The sequence below is a fragment of the Danio rerio genome, chromosome 22 (genome assembly GCF_052040795.2).
Source record: "Danio rerio strain M-AB ecotype USA chromosome 22, GRCz13ab, whole genome shotgun sequence".
In the NCBI taxonomy this organism is placed as follows: Eukaryota; Metazoa; Chordata; class Actinopteri; order Cypriniformes; family Danionidae; genus Danio; species Danio rerio.
The window spans coordinates 8,864,299-8,876,952 of NC_141042.1; the positions used below are offsets into that span (position 1 = coordinate 8,864,299).

General features: G+C 33.4%; 1 protein-coding gene and 1 long non-coding RNA gene across 6 annotated transcripts in view; one reads left to right on the forward strand and one right to left on the reverse strand.

Annotated features, from left to right (window-relative positions):
- Positions 1–12,654, reverse strand: part of LOC147838394 (uncharacterized) — a 900,722-nt gene that overhangs the window by 12,465 nt on the left and 875,603 nt on the right. The gene's annotated exons all lie outside the window — the stretch shown is intronic.
- LOC147838395 (uncharacterized) lies at positions 763–7,507 on the forward strand. 5 transcript variants are annotated; one of them, XR_015521603.1, is made up of 12 exons: positions 763–846; positions 1,259–1,349; positions 2,018–2,067; positions 2,747–3,045; positions 3,263–3,394; positions 3,524–3,570; positions 3,700–3,790; positions 3,871–4,018; positions 5,093–5,162; positions 5,283–5,458; positions 5,853–5,938; positions 7,307–7,507. It is a non-coding gene; the product is annotated as an uncharacterized LOC147838395 (long non-coding RNA). The 5 variants fall into 5 exon arrangements; XR_015521605.2 differs by having other exon boundaries at positions 3,888–4,018; positions 5,283–5,449; XR_015521602.1 differs by having other exon boundaries at positions 3,888–4,018; positions 7,307–7,506.

A 12,654-nucleotide genomic window follows, 5' to 3' on the forward strand; every position in this document is an offset into this window, starting at 1 on the left:
TAACATCGGTATATGGTCGGCCAAACATACGCATGATCGTTCGGTCGTGTGTTCTATTGTTCCAGCTCAACAAACGTCGGCTCTGCGTCGGTTAACGACCAGAGGCCGACGAAGCACTTCATAAGCACTTGATCTCTCATGCCCATGAAAGAATCCGGCAACATATTTGGTTTACAAGTAAGTTTTTGCGTGCATAATAAATTAGACAAACGCGACATGCATCATGTGAACTGCGTCGGTCGGTCCAGCTTTAAATAGCCTACATTAATGCAGTAAAACTGACCAAAATGCCTAAAAGTATAAAAAGTTTTATTGTTAAGCTTTAATAATGAAAACGTTGTTTTTTTCTGGTGTTAACTGCTGTTTGCTTTTTTTTATTGTGGCTTTTTCTAATACATTTTTCCCAGTGTAAAAATCAAGTATGTTCTGCATTTCGGCTGTTTAATTAAAATAAACACCTTTTTACAGAGTGACATCTTTGTTTTATATATACTTGCATTTTTATTTATTGGTTATTTATTTTTGACAGTGAATGCACAAATAAAGTGTTTGTTTTGTAACAGTTTAGTAGGCTATAAAGCTCGTCTTAAAGATAATAGCGTATATAAAACTGCTAAATACATTTTAAATTCAAGATTTAAAATACAAGGTTATTATTTAAATTGTCTATGGAGTGGTCATGTTTATAAATGTAATACTGCATGACTTTGATGTGCGCGCGCGCGTCTCATTCCAACTCTGGAGCGGAGAGGATGTTGCTATGGGAAACGAAGCTACAACACGACACGACACCACCTAAAAGACACAACACGACTTCTCTCAAGCTGCCGTTTTGACTGTTTTCAGGTAAGTTTAGTGCCTAAAACAAAGCAAATACTACATAAAACTGTTCCTCACACATTTATTATTGGCAATTGATGAATATTCAGTTGAATATTATGTTATATAAGAGTGGTAAGTCTTCGTAAAAGTCCGTTAGCATATTAGCACTGGTAACGTTAGCGTCGGGGTAATATTACGTTAACTTACTTAATGTTAGCTCTTGTTAAACTTGTTTGTTAAAGTTTTGGCTTTTATTTATTCTTTATGTGTAGATGAGAGGTTTTGTCAATGTTTTATTGAATGCACTCCATATGTAGTCTAAAATACGCATTGTAACGTTACTGTAAAGGACCGTGAATCAAAAGTTCAATCGTGTTTTGATATTTCATGGTATCTTAAACTAAATGTTAAGTAAAAAAGTGTTCTGTGGTTTCAGGAGTGAGAGAATAACCTCCTGCTACAAAAAATATAACTCAAGATTCCTAAATTTCTGAAGGGAGCTGATCACAGAGATGCAGGAAAGACAGGTAACTTTAAGCAGAGGATTAATTCATATGAATTTCCATTGCACATCATTATGCACATGTTACATGTCTATATATTATGCATCTGTTACTTGTCTTTATTGCAGTTGTTTTAAGAAAGTTTTGACATTGAAACATGTTAGTGGTATTAAATTTCACATCACATGATTCTTCAGAACTTAGTAAATATATAGATTTGCTGCTAATGAAGTAATATTTGTGATTTTCATTTTGTTTAATTTTTTATGATTAATTGATTTATTAAATCTTAGAAAAAAGTTTACACTAAATTATTTGTCATCACATCTGTTTTTAGCATTGATAGCAATCCGAAATGTTTCTTGAGCAGCAAATCAGCACCATTTGATAATCACCATTATATTAGTTCAACCTCAAGCACTAAATCAACATCTTAAAAAAAGATTTCTGAAAGATCAAGTGACACTGAAGACTTGAGTAATGATGCTGAAAATTTAGCTTTACATCATAGCTATGAATTACATGTATATTTACATTGTTCACCCATCCCTTACACCTTAACTCATCCTCAAACAAGTCAATTTAAGCCCTAAATGAATAATTTTTGATTTGTACAGGCATGATATGCAACTTGTATTCAGTCGTTTTGTTTTTTCTTTCTTTTGCTTTTGTTTTCCACATCAACTGAAAAGGAGGTCAAAGTTTAACCTAAGTGCCGTGTAGCTGATGAACATCTTTATATGCAAGTATATTTTTGACTGACTGCCAGACACTTGTCAAACACTGATGAGCAAACGAGGGGCCGTTCTTTTAAAAAGATCAGGAAGATGCAAGTCTGGAGATTAATATACATTTTAATTCAAAATTGATTTATCTGAAAATATTTCATAATGTTTTGAGATATGTGCCCTATATGCATTTAGATGTCCATCCATGTTTAAAATACTTTTAAATTTAACAACGGCTGCAAGTTATAAAAACATAAAAAAACACAAAAATGTTAAAGTAAATTGAGAAAACATTTTCATCAGTTTGACAACATACACAATCTCACAAACAGCATAGAAAAAGTGACAAAGCTGTCTTCTTTTTCTGTGTTTTATTACTCTCGGCCACTGTATGTAACAGTGATCAGTATAATGCAACAGTAGACAGATGAGGAATGTGAATATGTAGTTTAACTTTAAGGAGCGTTACTACTGGAACCATTTTTTGTACATATATATATATATATATATATATATATATATATATATATATATATATATATATATATATATATATATATATTGATTTACCTGTTAAAAAATTAGGCAAAAAATTAATTATAAGATAGATCAGCTCCTGACACACATGTTAACAGATCAGTTTAACTCTTATTAAATTCATTCATTCATTCATTCATTTTCTTTTCTGCTTAGTCCCTTTATTAACCTGGGGTAACCACAGCGGAATGAACTGTCAACTTATCCAGCATATGTTTTACGCAGTGGATGCCCTTCCAGCTGCAACCCATCACTGGGAAACAACCATATACGCTTATTCTCACTCATACACTACAGACAATTTAGCCTACCCAATTCACCTGTACCCCATGTCTTTGGACTTGTAGGCAAAACCGGAGCACCCAGAGAAAACCCATGCAAATGCAGGGAGAATTTGCAAACTCCACACAGAAATGCCAGCTGATCCAGCTGAGGCTCGAGTCAGCATCCTTGCTGTAAGGCAACAGCACTACCTATTGTGCCACCACTTCATGCTCTTATTAAATTATATTTATATAATGTTGTGTTTCAGTACATGCTATTTTGGGAAGACAAAATATATTCATAAGCTCTCAGAAAATTCAATAAGAGAATTAACTGCACAATTACTTGAAATGTGTGGATGGGATTACATTATTTGTTAACCCAAAGTGAGTTTCTCTTTCTTTGCAGTATTGGATGCCTGATTGCAGTTCAACTCTAAACTCAGTTTGGACCAGCTGATCAGTGTCTTCAGTAGTACCACAAGCTACTGGGCAGATGTGTGGACAGCTATGAGCCAAATTTAGGACGTTTGGTTTTTAGGTAATACCAGTGACAAAGTATTCAGTAAATTGCTTATAATAAACGATGCTCACTGCTTACCCCCTTATAGTTAAGTTGTTTGCAGTTTCATTGTTGTAAAAATACCACACTTTTTCCTTTTTTTATCAGCAGGTGGAGAGACCGTCTGGGCAGCAGAAACAAGACAACTAATCATAGTTGAGTTGAGATTAGTATTATTAACTTTACTAGTTTGGTTGCAGACTTGTTCAATACTTAACAATTTGTATAAGTTACAAGATCAATGGTCCTGCTATCAATGTTTTTGTAACTTAAATTCTTTACAGTTTAGATACAATCAAATGTCCAAACCATCTCTGAGTGAATGACATCAAGGAAACAGGATCAAAAGATCTTTCATTATAGACCGTTTCATAGGTAACAGCACATCCTTTGTGAAAAAAAGATATATTTTTGTGTCATCATCACAAGACAAAATACATTTCAACTGATTTCAGTTGGTTTTATTTTTCAGGTCCTCCTGATCATTCTGTTCTCTTGGTTGTGAGGATGTGCAGAGGCTGTATTTGTCCGTGTTAAAAGACTTGTGCAGCTGTATCCAGACATACAAGCAGCCGACAAAGAGTTCTGGAGCAGGACAGCCAGGTAGTTCACAGTGGCTAGGCTAGAATTTTATACTTGGGTGGCCAGAAAGTGGCCTCTGCTATTTTGGGGGGTACATACAATTACACCAGTGTAAGCTATACTATTGCACTGAAAAAATTAAATGAAAGAATTAATTAATCGGTTGAACACAAAATATAAAAAAAAAAAGCTTAAGTATCAAGGTGGCAATATACAGTATCTGTTACATTGTAGTGCATGAGCTGGCTAATACAGACTCGTAAATGTTTAGTTGTTAAGATTAGTTAAATACTAAATCCTATACTTGAGACCGGCTGCATATACAGCTTTAACTAAACTGAATTTAACTAGAACTACACCAGCATTCCAAGTGCTCTAGACTAGCTTTTTGCACTGGTGCGTCTAAAATGTTTGATGGCATTGCATTTAACACTGCAATTTTACATGTAAATTTTTTTTTTAAATCACTATCTATATAGGCAATATTGACTTGTAAATGATTAACTAAAATCGGGTCAACACACATTATGGGGATTGTGTGTAGAATTTTGAGGAAATTAATGAAATTAATCCATTTTGAAACAAGACTGAAACATTAAAAATGTGGAAAAAGTGAAGCGCTATCAATACTTTCCGGATGCATTGTATATGGTTTTTAGCGCGTTATCAAAGACTTAAAAAAATAGTCCAACATTATCTACAGCAGCAAAAGACCCTCCACATCAAAAGCTACTGGTCAGCTCACGATTCAGCAAACATCTGAAAAACAAATAGCTTATTATGCCTTCACAAGAAATCAGTGTTTTTGAGTCTAATGAAGATAGTACTATTTTATTAAATTATTATTTAGCCTGGCACGTTTACTGTTACAAAATATTTTAAATGTTTCTTAAAATAAAACATATTGTGTTCAATGGGGAAAAAGTAGCTGCTTTTTACACAGAGATAAAAAAAACACATTTCAGAGCAGTAATCACAATACTGTGAAACTGTGATATTTTTATCTAAGATTATACCCTCAGAATCTTATACCTGCCCATTCCTAGCCAGTTACTTAAAGCATTCAGTCAGTTTTTTTTGTTTTGTTTTTTTCAGTTGGCCTATATTCTGTTTTTCTATGTTTTTGGAAATGCTGCTGTGCATGAAAATGTGACGATATATCCAGGTACTATAGTTATTCTGAAATAAATCTTAAAATGAAACAATATTTAAAAATGCAATATTTAATGTGTCAGACACTAAATAAACAAGTCAATTCATTTATATTAATCTGATTCCTTAACAGGGCAGCACGGTGGCGCAGAGGGTAGCACGTTTGCCTCACAGCAAGAAGGTCGCTGCTTCGAGCTTCGGCTGGGGCAGTTAGCGTTTCTGTGTGAAGTTTGCATGCTCTCCCCGTGTTGGCGTGGGTTTCCTCCGGGTGCTCCGGTTTTCCCAAGTCCAAAGACATAGGTGAATTGGGTATGCTAAAATTGACCATAGTGTATAAGTGTGTGTGAATGAGTGTGTATTGGTTGCAGCTGGAAGGGCATCCGCTGCGTAAAACATATGCTGGATAAGTTGGCCTTTCATTCCGCTGTGGTGACGCCAGATTAATAAAGGGACTAAGCCCAAAAGAAAATGAATGAATGAATCCTTAACAGTTAATATTGGTATAATGAGCAGCAGTTGTCATTTATGTAAATTAACCATTTGAGCGTGCTTAGTTTGGGGTATGTTGTGCCATTAAATTGTCAATAGGTTTTATTTTTTTTCTACATTTTAAATTTGCTTTAGCTTTCTTCTTTCCTATAAACCTGGAAATATAAAATATATGTATTTTCGGTTTTTAAAAAATTGCTTATTTTATTCTTAGATTGGTGTACGCTGATGGTCTGCTGAGAATTCTGCTGCGTTGAAGGGATCCTCCTGTCAGACAACCTCCAAAGTACAATAGGACTGGTAAGTAACATCTTAAACATACACTACTGTTCAAAGCTTTTAGGTTGGTATGGTAAATTCTCTTCTGATAGTGTCAGCTTTATTTAATTAATACAGTCAAGCAGTAATACTGTGAATTTAATACAATGTATATAATTAATAGTGTCACATGATCCTTCTGAAAAAATAGTATTCCAATGTACTGATTCTCTCCTCAAGCTGTTTTTTTTTTAATATAAAACATTTTAAATAAACATATTTTTAGTATTTTTGATGCATGAAAAGTTTATTTTTAAGAGCATAGTATTTATTTGAAAAAAATAAAAAAGTTTGCTCTTTGATGATTGCTAACAATCAGACATGTTTCTTTAGAACAAAAAGAATTTGTGCAAAAAAGTATTCTCACTGAGCGTTGTCCAACTGTGGTCCAACACGTCATTTAAGTTTTCAAATAAGCCTAAAAGACTCGATTAGCTGCATCAGGTGCATTTAATTAGAGAGTTGAATATATAATTTCTTTATATATCCTCCTCTATAGCCTGCATATAATAGAAGTTGTTTGCTGAAAAACCTTTTTGTAGCAGAAATAAAGCTATGATTAGGCTCACCCGGATTTTTCGCTGAACTCTGCAGATGTTTAGCCTATCATTAATTCTGTTTATTTACTCGAGTAAACGTGTGTAAATCTATATTTATTCAGTTTTTTAATTAATTTCAGTAATATTATTGACTAATGTGAAAATGTTAATCTGATTTATGTACAATGAGGTTTGTACAGTAATATTTTCTGTCTTACTAGATATGTTATATGAAAAACTTGCTTTATTTACCAAATAAAGTGAATCTAATTGGATTTGCATTTTAAACATTAAATAAAACTTAAAATATATTATTTTTATATTTCATATATTAAGGTTTTAGTTATAATACTCCCAAAATAATTCCGCAGAAATCCACAGACTTCCACCAAAATTTTCAGCAGAAATAGCAAAAAACATCTGCAGATTCCTCCTGGCCCTAGCTATGATATATTAAATGTGGTGTGCAGTGTGACATTTTAGTTGACGAAACTTAGTTTAATTTGCATGTAATGTGGTATCTGAAGATTTGACATATATTAAGATACACATTTATACTAACACAATGATACTAAAAACCAAAAAAAAAACATTCATTATGATTTCACAAGGAATTTAACTTTCAAATGGCTTTTCTGAAAATTAGTGCTCAGACACACTCTTTAAGGTTAAATTAAATTACACATTTTAGCTAGGCACTTGCATAACACATACTCCAGTTATATGTCATGAAACAAATAATATATATTTGTGGTAATATGAACTGCTGCAATCCTAATCTTTCTCCTTTTGGTTTCTTGCTTTATTTAAGGGTTCCCACTACAAGGATTAGATTTGGCTACTGCAGTCCCGGTTTGGGCCAGCCTCACTTGTGAAGACTAAAGTTGAAGACAACATACAAGAACAATTTAGAGGATGGCAACACACTTTTTATTCCACCTATTTATCCCCTTTTATGTGTAAGCAACATTCCACAAGATAAAACAAAACTAAATGACAGGTTATATCTGTTAATTTTGTCTGTTTTCTTGGAACATTGTACACAATTTACAAACAGTTATATATATATATATATATATATTTATATATATATATATATAGGTCAGAGCAAGAAAATGTTATGTTTTCTTCTGGAGAAATGCTTATTTCGGCTAGAATAAAAACAGTTTTGAATTTTTAAAAAAAACATTTTAAGGTCAATGTTATCAGCCCCTTTAAGCAATTTTTTTTTACTGTCTACAGAACAAACCATCGATATACAATAACTTGCCTAATTACCCTAACCTGCCTAGTTAAGCTAATTAACCTAGTTAAGCCTTTAAATGTCACTTTAGGCTGTATAGAAGTGTCTTGAAGAATATCTAGTCAAATATTATTTACTCAGTTATTAGAAATGAGTTATTAAAACTATTGTGATTAGAAATGTGTTAAAAAATATTTCTGTTAAACAGAAATTAAGGGATTATATATATATATATATATATATATATATATATATATATATATATATATATATATATATATATATATATAATGACAAAATCTGTTTTGTGTCGTGCATTAGAGTTTGCTTAAAAAAACTGGTTATCTCTGAGAAAGTATTGTTATTTTATATTATTGATGTGTTATTAGTTCAGAGGAGATTGCAAATTGTTGAATGCCGTTTATAAAAAAATTGTAAAAAAAAATAAATTAACTACAGACTTTAATAAGATTTTATCAGACAATTAATTTTATTTGTATGATTTTATTTACTACTGTAAATATTGTTTGCTTGGTATTTATTTTGTGTTTGTGTAGTCTTTTATTATTGTAACTCCCTGAGGAAAGTCTTTTGGATAATGAACACATGACTGGTATTATCTTGTATTTTAAAATTATAGTCTTGGAAACATGCATTTTCTTTAACACTATTTAAGACATTATAAGCATTATAACATGTGCTTACACAAGTTATTTGTGTTTTTACTATAGTAAACTATAGTCACCCTTAGTGTACATGTTTTGAAGTACTTTTAAATATTCCTATGGTCTTAATGTTAAATGCTGCAATGGACTTTGTATTTAAAATCTTTATTGCACAGTAGTTCAGCCATGGTTATAGTACAACTTGCTGGTTTTGTTTTAAACGTGGTAAAACATGGTTATGTGTGATAAAAGTATGTTAATCTATCTGTATGTTTGTGAAAATATTAATAAATCTTCAACTGTTATTGAGAGTGGTGTGTCGTGTTTATTATAAATAAGCTGCTGCTGCAGCTAGTGGTCCATAAGTATGAGTAAAACGCCTGAGAACAGCGCCTCCGCGGAGCGGCCGGTATTTCCGGTTGCGTCGTCCTAACATCGGCCGGACAGCGTTTCCGATCATTTGCCGACGTCGCGGCGACATTTTGCCAATTAGCAAACGCTCCCTGAGCGACATCGCACCGATGGAATTTTGAAAATCGGCACGACGTCGGCCCAACGTATGTGTGCTGTCTGGGATGCAATGGGTGTGCAATGAATAGTTTGAAAACCCCTGGTTCAGACTAGACGAGCTAGCTGTCTGTGCGCTGCGCTAATAACTTGGCATTTGCTCTTTTCGGTGCTGCCAGATGCATTTATAATGCATAAAAAATAAAAAAGGTAATTCGGTAAAGCGCGCGATGCGCGCAGAAATAAGCGCACTATATGCATATGTCGAATTAAGTTCTCTTTTTCTTTAATCAAGACTTTTCCATTCGAGGAATTACAGTTATTAATAGCTTAGTCCTTATAAACGATCAGTTTATAAAATACACAATTTACGGATCAAGCCTAATGAAGAATAAGAAGAATATGCAACGCATTATGATCCTTGAATGATCAGAGCGCATTTATATAAACTATATATTTTATATAATCCATAAATATTAAAAAACATTATACATTTAAAGTAATGGAACATTATATGTTATAAAATCTAAACTATTATTTAGGCTACAGGCTGTTCACCGCGTGCGTCAAAGAAAAGACATGACACGATCTCTATAAAAACTAGTTGTTTATTTACAATATCTAAAGGGATATAAAACATCTAACATGCATCTCCATTCTCAGCGAGTTTCTGTGTTCTGCATCCTTCACAGACCGAGGTCTCATTCCGAGGTAATCTGTAAATATTCTCATTTGGTTCTGGCACATTCTACATGACTACAGTTATAATACAGGTTATGGAACTATTTCACTTTAATTTCATATTATTATTTTATTAAACAAACAAACCAGTTTTTGTTTTGGCTCTGCATGCAGCGTATTGGATCTTTGAAGCATTGCACTTCAAATGTTATTCCTTCTTTTTATTTTTATTGTATTTTTAATATTTTTAATTATACAACACAAAATTGGTTCTAAACAGATACATTTTCCTATAGGCTATGATGAAGTGTACATTTTTGTTCACACAGGTCCTATACAAAACTGTGTGGATGGATGATTTGTTTCTCCGTGAAAATCACTCATTTAATAAGCAAAACAGGCCAAAATGTTGTTTAGCTTGCGTCAAACTGGATGGACAATTTACAAACATATTGAATACAAAGGCTGGTTATTTTATGCAATGAGGGACCTATTACAAATTAAAGAAAATTATTTGCATATTAAAACGAAAATATATAATACAACAACAGATCCTACCTCAGAAATGACTTTAGATAATGTAAATAAGCATCAAGTTTTTTTTTTGAGATTGTGTGTCTAATTCAGTAGTGTAGTGCGTTCGCGTGGGTTTCCTCCGGGTGCTCCGGTTTTCCCCACAGTAAAAAGACATGCGGTACAGGTGAATTGGGTAGGCTAAATTGTCCATACTGTATAAGTGTGTGTGTATGTGTGGATGTTTCCCAGAGATGGGTTGTGGCTGGAAGGGCATCCGCTGCATAAAAACTTGCTAAATAAGTTGGCGGTTCATTCCGCTGTGGCGACCCCAGATTAATAAAGGGACTAAGCCGACAAGAAAATGAATGAATAATGTGCAATACTAATTTAAAATACGTATCACTAACCTTATATGTGAAATAGCAGGGCCCGCTGTAGCACTTTCTCAAGAAGAGCAAATGTCAAATTAGTAGCGCAACGCACATGCAGCGAGCTCATCTGTTTGTCGGAACTACTAGACACAATTTTTTTATCAACTAAAATAATTTCATTATTCCAGCAATAATTGTTGAGTGAAAGAATGCGCTAGAAATGTGCATTGCGGCTCCCTTTATTGTACAGGCTTATTGCACTTAAACTTTTTTAGGTTCGGCTCTCGAATTAGTAAGGTTATGAGTAAATGTTATTTAAAATATTTAAAGCCTGCCATCTAGCCTACAATAACAGCAAATTTAATAATAAAAAAAATAATAAGACAGGCCTACTTTGGCGTTGCAATAAAATAGTATTAATTATCAAATAAATAATTACAATATATAATTAAAATAGGAAGAAATAAATGAAAACAAATGGTACCCTTTGTTTTTATAGCAGGGCTAAAGTGTTCTTATTCTGGTTCTGGTAACAACTATTAAAAAGAAGAAAAAAAACACACCAAACAATAAAAACACTAGTAACTGATAATAATAATAATAATAATAATAATAATTATTATAATTATCATTATTATTATTATTATTATTATTATAAAGCCCTTGCTCTGAAACAGTCATGCAAACCAGGTGCTGCTCGGAAATGGCTTTCTTTGCTCAGCATCAGGTGCACAGCAGCAAGAAGTTTGGCAGTGAACTGACCTTATTTTAATGACAAATGTCTAAAAATACTGCTGATTTACGTTATTTAGTTTATACATACGCAATGAATGTAAGCCTGCTAACTGTGTGTGGTTCAAATGATAGAATATGTAAACTTTGTTTATATATATAATTAAATAATAATAATTAAAAGCCTGCGTGTAAGGCTTTTATTTTGAGGGTGACGTCACGAGCGCAGATTTGGTTAACCAATTAGAGGAAAGTGGGCGTTTCAGCACCGCCTACATGTGTAAAATGAATTTTAAAGTCGTTTATCCGTTTTCCTACCCTAAACCAAAAAACGAAAATCCAGCCAAAATCTCGTTTTTTCGTTTTCTCGTGAGCAAAAGAAAAACGGAAAAACGGCCGTTTTCTCCATTTCCTTTATTCAGTTTGAAAATGGGAAACAAATGAACAAAACGTACACACGGACCATATTTTGACTCATTATTTCGTTTTGGTTTTGTGTTTGTTTTAATATTTCGTTTTAAGTTAATAAGCAGAATAACAGATGAGTTTCCGTTTTTTCTGCCTACAGAATAAACAGAAAAACGAAATATTCATCGTTTTTCTGATGTTTCGTTTTCCGTAATAAAAGGAATAATCAAATGAACGGATGATACACGGACCTGGTCGGCTGCTTTTAGCCAAGAGACTACCTCCCGCTCTAGCCTCAGGAAGCCAATACGGAAGTAACTAAAACTGCAATTCATCCGAAATTCCGCTAGTCCTGCTGGCCGCTCCTGGCTCCAAAACAGAGCAAATTGGAATGGCCAACAGCAGAAAAAAGGCAGCCTGGTACAAAAAAAGGTTTTGGTTAATACAGCTAATATTACCTTTCATGACAACTGTGAGGGGAGTGAATTTTTTTATAACTTATCCGTTTCCTTAATATTAAGTTATATTAAGTTTGCATAATTAAGGGCGTGGCCACTTGAGTGACAGCTAGGTCTCGTTGGTCGCCGTCACGTCACCTCAGCTGAAACCTGCAGATTAGCCACTGAACTCGGCATATTTATCGTATTTCTGTGTTGTTTTATGTGGCTTTACACAGTCAACTGCCTTTTGGACTTGTTTCCTACAATTATTAGATGACATGCTGAGTGCACTTAATTGTGCTCACAAACCATTCACGTGGCCTCCGTTTCCCATGTGAGTAAAGTTATATACACCATCTCTGTTCATGTATTTGTTGTATTTAAGATCATTTATCGTTTATATTTATATTTAGAGCTGTAATGCACTCCAGAATCTGACAGATTGATTAGCTGTGGGCTCTATAACAGTCATCTGAAGCGTTGTCATACAGTGTTATGCTAGATGTCATCAATAGTCTTACATTAACTAACACAGACTATATCTGAAGTGTTTGGAAGTAATTCACGTTTTCCTCCTGTTGTAAAACGTCATAAGA